Here is a 17,230-nt window from a genome sequence, read left to right as displayed (position 1 = left end):
TGTAAAATTTGGACATTAAACGACTATAAAAAATACTGTAAGCTCAATATCCAGAGAGAAGCCCTGCTAATATTTCATTGATCTGTCCTTGCCTATTTCTTCAGTTTAGAAATAAGTTTCCATTTAACCTTGTATGGAGGCATTGTCAGAGGCCCTAAATAGCGTTGTCAAAGGCCCTAAATAGCATTCAAAAACATTGCTTTCAATGACCAGCCAGGGTCTTGTGATGACGTCATAAGGATTGTGACAGCGGAAGTTCCCTGACGTCAGGCCTTGCGCGAAGGAGGTCCTAGCAGCCGGGCGCTGCTAAAGCAGTCCTCGCCTCCACCTCTGAGACAAAGGACCATGCGGGAAGGTAAGAGGAGCAGCCGCAGGCTCACCTCGTGGTCCCTGGGGACCGGGGCGGGGCACCCATAGTTTTGGTTTTGTTTCTCCACTGTTAACAGGGAGCAGGATGCGAACACCCAGCCACCCCAGCGTGGAAGGGTGCTACCCGGGAGGATCCCCGCATGAAGGTGCCTCGGGGACCCTGCGGGGCTCTGCCCCTGGGGATCAGAGAAGGGGACGGCCTTAGGACAACCAGCACTCAGGTCCGGGCGGACCGCATTGATGCGAGAAGCGGCGCCCCCGAGCAGAGACCAGCCCGTGGCCCTGCCCTCCTGCACAACCACGCCCGCGGCCTTGCGTGGGCAGGCCGCGTGGTTGGCAGTTCTGCCAGATCTGGGTCCTGCGTCAGTGGGCTCTACTGGCCAGGGTGGAGCCCGTTTTACACCAGCCAAGGCGTGGAGGTAAATTCTAAGCCCCACGCACCTGCTGAGTGTAGACTCCAGGCCGGGCCATCCAGGAGCTGTCAGAGAACCCGGGCCGCCTCGGAGCCCACCCTCCAGCCCTGCCGGGCCAGGGAGCCAGGCAGCAGCCCTGCCCCAGCTGTGGAGAATAGTTTCCGGTCCAGCATTACAGGGCAGCCTGAAAAGTGACCATGGGCAAACTCGGAGAACAGCGTATGCTACCAGGGAGCTGCAGAACTCAGCCGACACACCCGACCTGCTGTAGAGACCAGCCTGGATTGCTCAACCCAGCTCTCCTTCTCGTGCAGGCGGGGAGCCCAGCCGGTGAACTTGCCCAGTCCTGGAGCTGGGGCTCTGGCACACCCACCGAGGGAGCCTGGACAGATCACCGAGTATAGTCTCTAGCCCTACCGAATTGCACTGCGATACAGCTGCAGGCCACTCCTGACCTATTGGCCAGGGCACCGAGCTTGCTGTACAACGCAGCAGAGCCAGTGACCGGTAGGATCAGGAAGCCCAGCCTGTGGCCCTGTCCTACTGCAGAGCACAGCATGTCCCTGCAGCGGATCACACAGCACACCCTGAGGCCCCATTCAACCACAGAGCCCTGCCTGTGGCCCTCCCTGAATCTGGAGTTCAGCCCGCAGAAACCTTGGGTCAGAAAACACATGCCTGGGAGCCCATCTGACCAGGAGTGATTGTGGAGTCCTGCTCATAGCTATGCCCAGGGGCACAGTCCAGCCAGGGGCACCACCCTGCCAGGGCACACAGCCTGCAACCTCATCCAGCCAGGGGTGATGGCAGAGTTCAGCTAGCGGCTCTGTCTGACCGCAGATCACAGCCAGCAGTGTTGCAGACCAGGGCGCCCACCCAGCACTCCCCAGCTGTAGAGTCTGGCCAGGGCCCTCCCTGACCTGAGAGCACGAGTAGTGTGGTCTGGCTCAGTTTAGAAACCCTGTTATTCTTTATGTGCAGTGGGTCCTAGGAGTTTGAACTTAATGGGTTTACCTGTATGCAGCCCTTTTTACCGTAATCAGACGGTGCTTTCCTTACAACTTCCTTAACATTTTTTTCTCTTTGTTGTAAGAATACACTATATAATACATGCAGTATACAACGGTTGTGTTAGGTCTTATTATTGGTAAGGCTTCCAGTCAATAGTAGGCTATTCGCTAAGCTTTTGGGGAGTCATGAGTTATATACAGATTTTCTTTTTTCTTTTTATTTTAGTTTATTGTCAAGTTGGTTTCCATATAACACCCAGTGTTCATCCCAACAAGTGCCCTCCTCCATGCCCATCACCCGTTTCCCCTCTCTCCCACCCCCCATCAACCCTTAGTTTGTTCTCAGTATTTAAGAGTCTCTTGTGATTGTCTCCGTCCCTCTCCTTAACTATTTTTCTTCCTTCCTCTCCCCCATGGTCCTCTCTTAAGTTTCTCCTGTACCACTTATGAGTGAAAACATATGGTGTCTGTCCTTCTCTGCCTGACTTATTTCACTTAGCATGATATCCTCGAGGTCCATCCACTTTGCTACAAATGGCCAGATGTCATTCTTTCTCATTGCCATGTAGTACTCCACTGTATAGATAAACCACATCTTCTTGATCCATTCATCAGGTGATGGACATTTAGGCTTTTTCCATGATTTGGCTACTGTTGACAGTGCTTATATACAGATTTTCAACTGCTTTGGGGAGCCAGCACCCAGCAGCCCTTGAACCCTTGCATTCTTCAGGAGTCCAGTGTACATACAAAGTTATCCACAAAGTTTAACTATAAAAAGTTAAAGCATTTTTAGAAAACAGTTATTTAAATTTGTTAATTTATTTAAAAGTTAATATTCTGATGGAAATTTTTTCTTCTGACTCAGGCAGAAATTTACCTTAATAAAATAAACACAGATACATACAGGGATTTATGTCCAGAATTATTTATTACACAGTTATTTGCAATAGTCTGTCTATAAAAATGTAAATCTGAAAAGAGGAAGAAAGAATAAATCATAGTAAGTTAAACAATGGATTAATAGGTAGCTCTTTGTTATTTTGTTTCTAGCTTTATTGAGATAAATTTGACATATAGCACTGTTTAAGTTGTAAACATGGTGATTTAAAATACATATATTTGTGGGGCACCTGGGTAGTTCAGTCGGTTGAGCATTGAGCATCAGACTTGGGCTCAGGTCATGATCTCCTGATTTGTGGGTTTGCGCCCCATGTCCGGCTTTGCTGCTGTCAGTTCAGAGCCTGCTTCAGATCCTCTGTCCCCTGTCTCTGCCCCTTCCCTGCTGCGCTCTCTCAAAAATAAAGAAAATATTTTAAGAAGTCCATTAAAATACATATATTTACAAAATGATGATCACAGTAAGGTTAGTTAATGTCCATTACCTCAATTGTTTACAAATTTTCTTGTGCTTGCAGTGAGAACTTTTCAGATTTCTCTTTTAGCAACTTTATAACTCTTTTTCTTCTTTTATCTTCTAAACTTTTAGGAAATTTGAACTTGTCTCCTACTTCACTAATTTGCTGTTTTTAAGGTAGCCAGTTTTATATTTTATGCTTTCAAGCAGTTTAAAATTTTTCACTAAATGTTTCCATTTATGTACAGTTTTACATGATTTCAGATACACACACACACACACACACACACACACACACACATTTTCTAAGTAGTGGAGTAGTTTCATGGACATGATGTCCTCTCAAAACATGTTGAAAACTCAAATCAAAATATTTAGGGGCACCTGAGTGGCTCAGTCAGTTAGGCGTCTGGCTTCAGCCCAGGTCATGATCTCACAGTTCATGGGTTCGAGCCCTGCATCAGGCTCTGTGCTGACAGCTCAGAGCCTGGAGCCTGTTTGAGATTCTGGGTCTCCCTCTCTCTCTAACCCTTCCCTGCTCACGCTATCTCTCTCTGTCTCTCAAAAATAAATAAAAAACATTAAAATAAAAAAATATTTAAAAATCACATTATCTATACTAATTTAGGAGTTCCTTGACTGTTAGCCAGAAAGTCATTAGTTGTGATTCTGCAGAGTGATCTCTCATTTGAACTGCATCATATACTTGTGATTAAAAAGCCAATTTCTTTATTTACCCTTATAGAATGAAGTCTACATTTGTCCAGACTGGCAGAAGAAGTGCGTTTGGTAAGAATTCTATGTCCATTTTGGAATACTTCATGCCTAGGTGAAAATGAAGGCAAAGTTTCACGTTGTTAGTTACTCTTCCGAATCCAAATTCCAGAACTTCTGAAGCCAGAGGTTTATGTCTGGTGGTGGGAGGGAGGGGTGGGGGGGGGGAAGTAAGACGTGGGAGTTAGAGTGCTCATCTGGCTGCAGTAGAGCTGTTTCACCGTCCAGAAGAGTTTCTCTGGATGCTTCGTATGGCAGTCAGCAGTTAGGAACATGCCGTTGGTTGTAAGCCAAGGGGTTATGTGGCTCAGAGGCCCCGCAACTTACCCCGAGGCCAAGAAGTTCCTCCCTTGCTTTAAAAGCTCTAATTACGTTTTTCATTTCACCTGCTTCCCTCGTCCTTTAGGGCATTAGGGTGGTTATCCTCGGGTCTCATTAATTCAGCCCCTGGTCTGACTCGTCTTTTCTCACCAGGACATTAGAAGGGACATGATGTAGCCCTTTGCCCACAGTCCCCTCTGTGCTATATCTAGTAGAAATAGCAGTTGGAAGTCCCGACATTTTTGACACAGACATGACATCCTTCCCTAGTTGCCATTATTAATGCCTTATTTTCCCATTTTCCTATCCTCTTTCTCCCTTCGTGGAGCGGTGGGGTTCGGAGATGTCATGTTCTTTGTCGTGACCACATTGGGGTGTTCAAACATTCAGTCCTTTGCAGAATCCATCTGCTGAAACTGGAAAATCTGAAGCAAAAGCAGCAAAACAACAGCAACAATCCTCAGTCATTTTTGAGCTATGTCAGAATGTTTTTTATCCATTAACTTCCTAAATGTCTAAAATAATGCAAATTTAGAAATAGTTTGAAGTGAGAGAATTAATAGTTCGTCATATTTACCTTATACACATGACCATCACTGATTCAATGAAGGTTTTTTTTTTTTTTTGGTTTTTGAATTTCTATGAAAAATCTTTCAAAGTCATCAACATTACAGAAGATTTAGTCATAAGTTTAACACATTTACTTTATTGAACACAATACGACAGTGTGAAGTTGAGAATGTTCAGTCACGGTGCATCTAAGGATAAATCCATTTTCCTTCCTGATCAATATGATGGTAGCAATTTCTAACTTCGAGTGTTTTCCTTGTTATAGCCAGGCGCTCATTGAACTAATTGCCCAGCTCCCTCATGAAGATAGCATTTTGTCTGAAGATCAGTGAGGGAGGGGATATAATTCTCTTTGTTAACCAACAGTTTCTCTTTGGGCTGAAGCCCACTTCCAGCTGCTTCCAGGACATTCCATCCTAAACAGAAATGGTTTTTCTACTTCTGCTTTGCAGATATATTTTGTAAAATGTTACAAAGTTTACCTAAGTAGATTGTAGATAAACCAGAAAATAGAAATTGTCACAAAGAAAGTGGCCCAAAATTCATCCACCTAGAAATACTTCCTGATGCATATGTATACATATTTGCGTGTACTTCTTTTGACCAAAGTGAGATAGTACTAGAGATACTTTGTAACCTGTTTTAACTCACTGATGAATGACTTTTCAACTAAATTTTGTTTACTTTGTAACAACATTCATTCACTCATCAAACTCGTATTTAATCAGCACATACTGTGTAGCAGATGTCATGCTAGGTACTAGAAGACATTACTGGGGTGCCTGGGTGGCTCAGTCAGTCAAGCCTCTGACTTCGGCTCAGGTCATGATCTCACATTCGTGGGCTCGAGCCCTGAGTCCGGCTCTGTGCTGACAGCTCGGAGCCTGGAGCCTGCTTCCAATTCTGTGTGTGTCTCTCTCTCTCTGCCTCTCCCCCTCCCATGCTCTTGTCTCTCTCTGTATGAAAAATAAATACAGCATTAAAAAAAAAAGATATTACTAGTGAAGACACAGCTTCTGCCTGAAACATTTAATGCACAACATGGAGGAAACACAATTAGATCAATAATCACAATGTAATTTATCACGAGCTGGAGCGGAGGGAGAATAAAGGTAGGATATTTCTTCAGACGAGGGTCTGAATACTCTAGGGAGGTTTGTGAAGCTTTCCCAGGAGTGCTCGGGCACTCAGTCTGATTTATGGCAATTTATTTCCCTCAGCTCATCTGTGAGGCTTTCTAATTTGATTGGTCTGCTCTAACGTGTGATGGAGTGCATGGGTGGGGGTGTTGTCTCTGGTCCGTACCTTTTGCGGTAGGATCTTCTTTCCCTGAAGAGAAAGATAAAACTCTCACCTACTGCAGCCCAACAGTGTTGTATTGTTGTGGGTGCAAAAACCTCTAGGTTTCCCAGCAAAAGCACAACTTGAAATCAGTGTGCAAAAAGTGAGTAATGGTAATGCTTACTTAAACAAGCAATGGTTTCGTCTAAGGAATGTCATTCCAAGCAACAAAATGGCCATTTAGGAAACATTTCTTTTACCTTTAGTGTTCCACTGCAGTAACAACTATTCACTACCAGGACTGTATATTTTCATCACAAAGACAGGTAGAGTGATCCATGAAAAAATTGTAAGCATAAAATGATTCCATTAGAGAGCGCCTTGGTGGCTCAGTGGGTTAAGCATTCGACTTCAGCTCAGGTCATGATCTCACAGTCTTGGGTTCGAGCCCTGCGTCTGGCTCTGTGCTGACAGCTCAGAGCCTAGTGCCTGCTTCAGATTCTGTGTCTCCCTCTCTCTGTGCCCCTCCCCTGCTTACTCTCTGTCTCTCAAAATAAAATAAAGACATAAAAATTTTTTTAGAATGATTACATTAGGATAAACTTCTGTTGTTGATGTTGAATGGAATGCAGGTCAAAGATAAACAGAAGTATTCCCCAACTTCCAGTTGTTTAAAGAAGCGCTCTTTTCTTCCTCAAGTGGATGATGCTGGTCCAAGTGTAATGGTATTTAGATTGCATTGGATATATTTTAAAAGATAATGTAATCATATTGTGAAATGTCAATATTTATAACACAGGACATTTCATCATTTATAATGACTTAATTTTATAATGAAAAACAGATGTCACTTTCAAAATGCGTGAGGGAATACAGGGTCTTCTGAATTCACTTAGAGAGTATTGTTAAAAACATACAGTACAGTTGCTACCTACTGCCACTACTTTGTTCCATGATTCAAGCAAGTTGTTTAATCTTTCTAGGCCGTGATTACTTTATCGGTAAATAAGTGGATGGTACCTACTCATGAGGTTTCCATGAAATTTTATGTTTAACTGGAGTGAGTTTGCTTTACCACAGCAGAGTCAAAGAGAATCACATTATTGTATTTCTTTAAAAAAAATTTTTTTAATGTTTATTTACTTTTGAGAGAGAAAGAGACAGAGGCACGAGCAGGGGAAGGGCAGAGAAGGAGGGAGACAAAGAATCCAAAGCAGGCTTCAGGCTCTGAGCTGTCAGCACAGAGCCTGACACGGGGCTCAAACCCTGAACTGTGAGATCGTGACCTGAGCCGAAGTCCGTTGCCTAACTGACTGAGCCACCCAGGTGTCCCACATTGTTGTATTTCTTAAATATATACAAAAAATTAAATCTGAGTGAATGCCTAGTATCAATTCATTTTTCTTTTAAAAAGTGGTTTTTGTTTTTTGTTTTTTGTTTTGGTAGGGTGACGCTATCAAGGGGAGGATTTTTTTCCTGGGAGTTGTGTTAGAATCCCAGAACAAGGTTCAGTTGGTTGAGTGTCCAACTCTTGATTTCGGCTCAGGTCATGATCTCATCTGGCTTGGTGCTGTACATGAAACCTGCTTGGGATTTTCTCTCTCTCCCTTTCTCTTTGCCCCTTTCCCACTTGTGTGTTGTCTCCCTCTCAAAATAAATAAATAAACATTAAAAAGTCCCAGAAGAAGAATATAGTCTTGATAACCTGACACGGGTCTTGAGTATATCCAGGCTGTCACTTGCATCTTCAGATTTAAAGCCCACAGTAGCAGGAGGTATTTCTACTCTTTTCTTGCCAAAAGTATGCTCGAGGTTTTTTGATTTGGTTTTCAGAGTTACGACCCTTAAGGATTAGACCCCAAGGTATCCATGTGTGTAACCTGCCCCCAAGAGTTCTACCGTATCCAAACCTGCTGTGTTGGAGATGAGCATTGGACTTGCCACTTGTTACAGGACTGCCCTCATCTTTTTATTCCTAGAGAAGGCACACCAGAAGTGAGGCTCTTAGTCCTCTTCAGGTCAATGCCATCATCCCTTCCTCCTCAAAGAAAATCTAGCTTAATATCTCTTCCACAAATCTACATTCCTCCCCAAAGCTTTTCTTCAGGGCTCCAGACTTAGATACAGAAGCTTGGCCATCCAATCTCAAAGGGTACGTGCAGAAAAGAATTACCATGTAAGTCTGAGACTGCTATTCTTAGAAAGGTCTCTTTGCAAGGTTGGTTTTTGGCCAGCATTTGGAAACGTGGATTCCTGGAGTGTTCCCACCATTCCGTAACTAATAAAAGAGTGGCTTAGTGTGCTTAATCTGTTTGTGGAAACAATGTGGATTATGCGGAACACCGACTTTAATTCTGAGAGTCTAGAATTTGTGCAGAGCTAGACGATGTCTGTGCGACCAGTCTCCACCCACACCTTGGGCCCTGAGTCTCTCGTGAGCTTCCAGGCCGACAGCACGTGCATTGCCACAATTTGATGCTGGACGAATTAAGTCCTCTGTGACTCTACAGGGAGAGAACTCTTGAAAGCTTGTGCCTGGTTTCCTTTGGCCTTGGTCACATGTGTCTTTTCCCTTGGCTGATTTTTTAAAATCTTTTTTCTTTAATGAGTATTAGGCATGCAATCAAGTATCTTCTAGGGCCTGTGAGTCTTCCTAGAGAACCAGTAAAGGTGAAAAATATAAAGGTGTGGTCTTGGGGATACCTCTATAGGGAGGAGTAGGGAATATCACATTTTAGTATTTCCTGGAATTTTTATACCAGTAACAACAGTAAAACCAAGGCAAAATTCTCATCTTAATTACAGAAGGTTAAATGAAATGCCAAGGGTCATTAAACTGAAGGAAGGCTTCCCAAAGGAGATGACCCTTGGTAATTCCCTCAGCCCTCATGGTTTCTTGTTACAATGTAGTTAGGGAAGGTTTCCTGGAAAAGGGAACTCTTGGGTCCAGGCTTATGTCTTTTTAGAGATGACCTCTCTTTTTATGCAGTCATAGAATACTAAAGGCCATGTCCCCGGAATTCTGATTGAACCTGAAATCCTAGTTTTGCTGCAGATGCTACCTAGATGGAAAGATAGTGTAAGAATGTTTTTTGAAACTCCTATTGGTTTTTCCGTTTGATTTTATTGGAGTTATTTGCTGGTTTAAATATTTTGCTGAAAATCTTGTGTGTGTGTGTGTGTGTGTGTGTGTGTGTGTGTGTGTCTCAGAGCTTCAGGAATGTGCACAGTTATAGAAATCCATTGAATAAATAAAGAATGAAAAATTGTAAAGACAGGTGGAGCGTTGTTGAATTTGTGTTGTGTTTTGCTAACAAGCATGTCATATTTTCCAAAACTAATACCAAACACAGCTGAAAGCCTGTGATTGGATATATGGGAAGCTTATCCAATTGTATTTTATCTCTTAGTCTCAATGCATGAGCTATTGGCTACATTTTAGTTTTTCACCTATGCATATTGATATAAAATATTCAGCTCTAGGCTGGAAAAATGGGGACAAAATAAATAAATCCTTGTCCTTAGAGAGTAACCCAGTTTTTTTGGGGTCATTTTTAGGAGACATTAGTTTCTTCACAGCTTGTTCTTCAAAAACCTGTGTCTGTATTTCAAAACAACCACTAAAAAATAAAACAAATCAGACAAGCAAACTTAAACATATATCCCCAGTACAAAATATTATTGTCTAAATATCAGTCATTAGAGCTCTTCCAAGGTGGTAAAAGATTCTTGACATTCATAGCCAGTGACTCAGAAATTATTCAGTGTGTAGGAAAAATTATCCTGAAAGTTAAAAAAAAAGATAAGGGTTTGATGTACTTGAGTTTTTAAAATCTACGTTATAGTCACACTTAAAAGCACCATACTTGTTCTACAAAAATCATCATTTTAATCATTGTCATGCTTTTGGACATTGTACTAATTCTTGCACTTGAATCTCTTGTGCTCCCAGACTCTCAGCCTTTGCTTTCCTTCGAGGCCAGGTGTGAAGTGTCTCTCGTGCTTCCTGTATTCTTGCAGATTTAGTTTTCTTTCCTTTTCTTTCTTTTTTTCCTTTTTAGTGATAAGCTAGTTTAGTGTTGGATATGCCTCATAATTGTGATTTTGGTTTTAGAAGAGACGACTGGAGCCTCTATTTTCTGTTGAGGACTTTCCTAGTTATTTTTTCTTTCATTTTTTCATTGGAGTGTAGTTGACACACCATGTTGTATTAGTTTCAACATATTGATTCGACAGGCTGATACATGATGCTGTGCTCACCACGTACGTAGCTACAGCCTCTTGGCAGACAATGCGATTACAGAACCATTGACTACATTCCTTCTGTTGTGCCTTTTACTCCCTAGACTTATTCATTCTGTAACTAGAAGCCTCTCCCCTTTGTCCATTTTGCCCATCCCCTGCTCCCCTTTGGCAACCATAGATTTAGTTCTCTCACAAGTGCACCTCTTGTGTTCCCTCTGCATCTGAACTTTGTAGGAGTCTTTTTAACTGAGGGTCTTTTTTTCTATGCAAAATAGAAGTGAAACTACTTACTGCACTTTTCAAAGAATATATACAAGCAAATATAATTTTAAAAACTTTTAAAAATGTTTATTTATTTTTGAGAGAGAGCAAAAGGGAGACCGAGACAAAGCATGACGGGGAGGGACAGAGAGAGAGGCAGAGACACAGAACCTGAAGCCAGCTCCAGGTTCCTAGCTGTCAACACAGAGCCCAAGATGAGGCTTCAACTCAGGGATGGCGAGATCATGACCTGAGCTGAAGTCAAAGTCGGACATTTAACTCACTGAGCCACCCAGGTGCCCCACAAGCAAATACCATATTAATTGATGTTATGACTTTCTAGAAATATTTTCTCATTTGTTGGTTTGGGCAGGAGTGGTTCTAGCTAACTCTTCTCTGTCTTAGCATTTTTTGCTTTGTGAATCACCAAAGGGCTTTATTTGTGATCACTGAAGGTAATTTTAGGACAGCACCCTGCTAGCCAGTCTTATGGAACTGAATCGCCCCTTCTATCTGGTGCTGTGTTTCTTATGTTGGTGTATTGATTCTTAAATATCCAGGCAGCAGCCCGAGGCACTGGGTACAGTCTACCACGCGGGCTGTTGTCTCTCTTCAGTGGGCTGTCCTGGACTCCTCACAGCACTCCTGAGGTCTTCTCCATCCGCCACACGGGGAGCAGGAACTGCAGTGACCATCACCAACCTCTCACAGGTGCTGCTGTGTTCTCCTCATAACATGACTGAACATCTCTGAGAACCTCCCCAGTGATGAGTGGTCTCTTCTCCTCAGTGTTAACGCTCTGCCACCATCTTTTTAATTATTATTTATTTTTATTTTTTAATTTACTCCAAGTTGGTTATAGCATACAGTGCAACAGTGATTTCAGGAGTAGAAGCCAGTGATTCATCCCCAACGCATACCGTCCACTGCTCATCCCAACAAGTGTCTCCCCCGGTGCCCTTTGGTCATTTAGCCATACCCCACCCACAACTCCTCCTGCAACCCTCAGTTTGTTCTGTATGTTTAAGAGTGTTTTATGTTTTGTTCTCCTCCCCGTTTTTATATTATTTTTGCTTCCCTTCCCCTATATTCATCTGTTTTGTATCTTTAAAAATTTGTTTAATGTTTATTTATTTTTGAGAGAGACAGAGTGAGCAGAAGGGTCAAGAGAGAAGGAGACAGAATCTGAAGCGGGCTTCGGACTGAGCTGTCAGCACGGAGCCCGACACCGGGCTCAGACCCACCAAGTGTATGGTTAAGACCTGAGCCAAAATCTGATGCCAACTGACTGAGCCACCCCGGGGCCCTGTTTTGTGTCTTACGTTCCGTGTATGAGTGAAGTCGTATGGCGTTTACCTCTCTCTGACTAGTTTTGCTCAGCGTGCCGCCCTGCAGTTCCGTCCACGTTGTTGCAGACCCTCTGCCTCCGTCTGGATCTGAATGTGCAGAGGACGCTCCCTCAGATACCCCCTCCTGAAGGAGGCTTAGCTCTTACTGATCCCATTTTACTCCATTCTTTCTAAAATAGTCTTCCTCTTTCTAAGCACCTTCTTGTGACCCTGTTGCTCTCCTCACTGCTGCCATCATCTGTATTTGTTGCTGATGTGTCGAATGAACATTTTCTACTAATTGCTTCCGTTTCCTTTACAATCATTTGTGTATGTGTGTGTGTGTGTTTGTAAATGTCCTGATTTCTGTTGTTTAATGAGAGTCTCCAGTGGTTTTCTACTCACCAAATTCAGTGGCCCTGGCCTCCCGGTGATCTGACATTATATTTTGTGCTTTACTCAGGCTCATTTTTGTCTTTGGTTTTGGTTTTTCCTCTTGCTCGTGAACTTTAATGACTCTCTTAAGCCTCAGACTCTGCTGTTCTCTGTATATAGTCACCCATTGGAAAGCTCACTGATAGGCTTAACTTTGAATGCTGTCTCTATGTTTTGTTTAGCTTCTAATAACTATCTTCAGTCCTGGCCTCTAACCTGACACACAGGCCCAGAATTTTGTGCAGGTAAACACACAGTAACTATACACCAGGTATATACTAAGTGAATGTAAAAGTAAACCCAGCATGAACTTTTGTATAAATGCTTGGAGAAGCACTGGGTGTTATATGGAAACCAATTTGACAATAAACTATTATAAATTTAAAAAAATGGTAATTTTTAGTGCCTAAGTAGAGAAGACTTGAACTAAAGAATTATATTTTATTTTTTATTTTTTTTTAATACAGAGAGAGACAGAGCATGAGAGGGGGAGGGGCAGAGAGAGAAGGAGACACAGAACTGGAAGCAGGCTCCAGGCTCTGAGCTCGCTGTCAGCACAGAGCCTGACGCAGGGCTCAAACCCACGAACGTGAGATCTGACCTGAGCCAAAGTTGGAGGTTTAACCGACTGAGCCACCCAGGTGCCCCAAGAATTATATTTTAAATTAAATAAATTTTTCTGGGGTGCCTGGGTGGCTCATTCAGTTAAGCATCCGAGTTTGGCATAGGTCATCGACTTTGGCTCAGGTTGTAATCTTGCTCTTCATGAGTTTGAGCCCCACCTCAGGCTCTACCTGGAGCCTGTTTCAGATTTTGTATCTCCCTCTCTCTGTGCCCTGACGCCACTTGGTCTCTCTCTCTTGTTCTCAAAAATGAATAAACGTTAAAAAAAATTAAAAAAAATTTTTCTGCCAACTTCCTCAGAGAAAGACAAAGGGGGTTTTCTTTATCCTAACACGCATGGCTTTCCCTTTATATTGTGTTGACCCAAGTGCCAAATGAAATTGAGCACCATATTTTGATTAGAGTCAGCTGTTTCTAAGTAATAATGAAAAATCTTCAAGTTTGACTTGAGTTAACTCCAGGAATGGGTAAGAGTAATGCAGGGAGAGGTATAACAATTATTTTTTAATAAGGCATTAAAAAAAACTTCCATTAGAACTGGAAGGTATTATGCTGAGTGAAATAAGTCAGTCAGAGAGGGATACATATCATATGTTTTCACTCATATGTGGATCTTGAGAAACTGAACAGAAGACCATGGGGGAAGGGAAGGGGAAACAATAGTTAAAAACAGAGAGGGAGGGAGGCAAACCACAAGAGACTATTAAATACAGAGAACAAACTGAGGGTGGACGGGTTGGGGGGAGGGGGAAATGGGGGATGGGCATTGATGAGTAATGGGTGTTGTTTATAAGTCAATTTGACAATAGAGTATATTAAAGAAGCTTCCATTAAAGTAATCAGATTTCAAAATAATATTTTCTTTAATGATCATTGTCTCTGAAGATTTAAAGTTTATATTATGCTCAAAGTTAAGAAATAACAACACATGGCAGAAATGGATGCTTTACCTTAAAGAGCTAGAGAGTTTTAAACTTAAAGATGTTTCCTTTGTCTCAGGCATTGTACAGTTTCTTATGTTTATTTATGCTGCTCGTGTTTTTTTAGTCTGAGAATGCATGTATCCTAAGCAATTGTTTTCTCATGAGTTTCATGACTTTAAAATGTGAGGGTTTTTTTTTTTTTTTGAGTAGCTTGTTTTTTTAATTTTTCCTGTGAAAATTCCATGTGGCCTAGATTTGGGGAGTTTCTCTTCGAAACGGTCCTACCTTTGCCTCTGCCAGACACATCAGGGATGGGGCAGGTTTCCATTAAGTTTTTAGTGTAGCGTTTTTCACACTTCTAAGGAATTTTATGTTTGGACTCTAAACATACAGAGCCCAAGGGGCAGGCCTGGGCTTTCAGTTTCCCACCAGAGTCTTTTCTTAACCCAGAGAAATGCTCTTATCTCCTTGGTTTGCTTGGGTGGCATTCTTCCCATGGCCCCCTGCCCCCCATAACGGTGAAGGTTCCTGGCTTCTCCTGGTCTCCAGCCACGTGAGCATTGCACTTCCTCCTCACGTCCTCATCTTTTCTCCAGCCCTGAATGGATGTTAACATCAGCCCCTCTGACGCTGGATTGCATCTCTAACTCTCGCCCTGGCAGTGGAGAATCTCCCTGATTCCTTTGGTAAAGGGACTGTCAGGGAGAAGTACTATTATGCATGGTAGATTTATTATTTTACTCTGTGAAACGTTATGAAAAACACCAGGTGTCTTTAACGACACTGAGCAGATAGTCATTCTGCTGATCTCAACCAGTGTGGGATCTCAGTGGTTGTAAAAAATGTAATGTCTGGGCAGCAAGTGATACAGCATGGGACACTTCTTCAAAGGTTTCTTTGACCTTGTATGTCCTTCCTCATTTCTGGGACTGCAGTTAATATTCTAAGCATTCAGGGGGCGCCTGGGTGGCTCAGTTGGTTTAGCGTCCAGCTTCAGCTCAGCTCATGATCTCATAGTTCATGGGTTCGAGCCCCTAGTCGGGCTTTGTGCTGACAGCTCAGAGCCTGGAACCTGGTTCATCTTCTGTGTCTCCCTCTCTCTCTGACCCTCCCCTGCTTGTACTGTCTCTCTCTCTCTCTCTCTGTCTCTCAAAAATAAATTAAAAAACAAAAAAATTCAAAATATGAGTCATTAGTGGGTAGCAGCCAGAAACATACCTAAGGAGAACCTTGTAGGAACAGAATCAGACTTTGAAAAGCCAGAAACAATGAGGAAAAGTGGGGTGATGAACTTAGGGCTTTAGTTCATGGGCAGCATTGTGGTATTACTGTTAAAGTCCTTGGCCAAGGAGCCAGATGACAGGGTTGAATTCTGGCTCCCTATTTTATAAATCCTGTGAACCGTCACTCATCTGTAAAATGGGGATTGTATTATGATGCACCCAAGAACGGTTGTGAGATATAAGGAAATTAATATAAAAGTACTAGGAGCACCTGATACAAAGCAGACAGCGTGGTATTAGCTAATAATACCCTGATGACAGGCAGATTTCATAAACCTAAAGGCATTCAAATTTAACTGCTTTTAAAACACAGTGGGCAGACCAAGTCCTTCTGTGAACTTGTATTAGTCAATGTTTATGATCTAACTAGTTTATGACCTCTGTTATGGACAGATGTACAAAATTAATAGAGAGCCATTATAGGAGATGATTGTTCGATTAAAATCACATAAAACCAAACCCAACAAATTTAAGAATAGTGGTACCCTTATAATAGCATGTCTTATCAACCAATAGATTTTTATTGCATATTGAATATATCCCTAATACTTGAGTTGAGTTAGTTATTCAGTTGAAGGAATGAAGCCCAAGGGGTCAGGTTGGTCACTCCTTTTTGGAGCTTCAAACTGGCCCTGGCCACATGTCACGTGGAAGTTTGTCTATAGCTCTTTCTGTGTATCAGGGAAATAGAATTAAAAACACAATCTTCTCCCACGCCAGGAATCCTTTCCACAAAGGTAGTAGAGACAGAAAGCACTCTAAGGATTTTTTTAATTTTAGAAAGAGAGCATGGGGCGGGGCTAGGGTGGGAGAGGAGCAGAGAGAGAGAGAGAGAGAGAGAGAGAGAGAGAGAGAGAGAGAGAATCTTAAGCTGGCCCCAGCCGGGAGGCTGACCTGGAGCTCCATCCCATTACCCTGGGATCATGACCTGAGCCAAAATCAAAAGCCAGATGCTCAACTGTCTGAGCCATCCAAGTGCCCCAAGAAAACACTTGTAATGTGAGGCACATTACAGGCAATCTGCTAACGGATTACAAAAGATAGAAAGAAATCTCACCCTTTTTGCCAGTCCATGCAGAGATGACCTATTATATATATGTTTGCCAGATAAACAATAACTAGTCCCCAAGTCAGAGGACTTGACAGCACCATTTTTCACTCCATAGTTCATCCTTTCTTCACCTATTTAAAAAATTAAAAAAAATTTTTTTTTAAATTTGTTTTTAGGAGATAGAGCATGAGTTAGGGGAGGGACAGAGAGAGAGGAAGACAGAGTCTGAAGCAGGCTCCAGGCTCTGAGCTGTCAGCACAGAGCTTGACACGGGGCTCGAACTCACAAGCTGTGAGATCATGACCTGAGCCCAAGTCGGCCTCATAACCAACTGAGCCACCCAGGCGCCCTTCCTTTCTTCACCCGTTGATGGAGGTGACCATCCATGTCAGCTAATTAGTTTTATCTCCAGAAAAACCAGACTTCTCATCTGTTACAGGAGGTAGTTTTGCAACCGGAGCAAGGCATCTAGCAAAAGTAGACTCTTCCTCTCTCACAGAAATTAGGATCTAGAGGTACTATCTCCCTCGACCTTTCCATTTCAAGGAGACAGCTCCCAGGTCCTTGAGAAAGATGTTCCTAGGCTAGAAAGCTGACAAAATGCCGAGCTAGTTTTCTACAGGGTGTGCATACATTTCAAAGAGAGGAGCAAGTACCTACAATGGCAAGTCTTAGTTAAGTTCTTGGAGAAAAGGAGGGGAAGGGAAAATACTTCTCTTATTTTCAATAGGAAAAAGTAAGTCTCTCATTTTCATGTTTGTATGTATACACTTGACATCCGTCACCTGCACGGCACATTCTCCAAGATAGACCCCATACTGGGACATAAAGCAGCCCTCCATTAAGTATAAACAAATAGAGATCATACCATGCACACTTTCAGACCACAATGCTATGAAACTTGAAATGAACCACAGGAAAAAATATGGAAAACTTCCAAAAATGTGGAGGTTAAAAACCACCCTATTAAAGAATGATTGCGTTA

General features: G+C 42.6%; 1 long non-coding RNA gene across 4 annotated transcripts in view; it reads left to right on the top strand.

The window, feature by feature from the left end:
* The window catches only part of LOC115294396, a 117,454-nt gene that overhangs the window by 21,622 nt on the left and 78,602 nt on the right, over positions 1-17,230 (top strand). For 3 of the 4 annotated variants that reach the window (XR_003909869.1, XR_003909868.1, XR_003909866.1), the window contains exons 2-3: positions 214-355; positions 3,895-3,938. This is a non-coding gene — a long non-coding RNA (uncharacterized LOC115294396). The remainder of the gene's footprint in view (positions 1-213; positions 356-3,894; positions 3,939-17,230) is intronic. The other variant, XR_003909867.1, reaches the window with a different exon arrangement.

Source organism: Suricata suricatta, chromosome 6, assembly GCF_006229205.1.
Source record: "Suricata suricatta isolate VVHF042 chromosome 6, meerkat_22Aug2017_6uvM2_HiC, whole genome shotgun sequence".
In the NCBI taxonomy this organism is placed as follows: Eukaryota; Metazoa; Chordata; class Mammalia; order Carnivora; family Herpestidae; genus Suricata; species Suricata suricatta.
The sequence above is the reverse complement of the archived record's forward strand: the minus strand, read 5'-3'. Positions and strand labels throughout refer to the sequence as shown.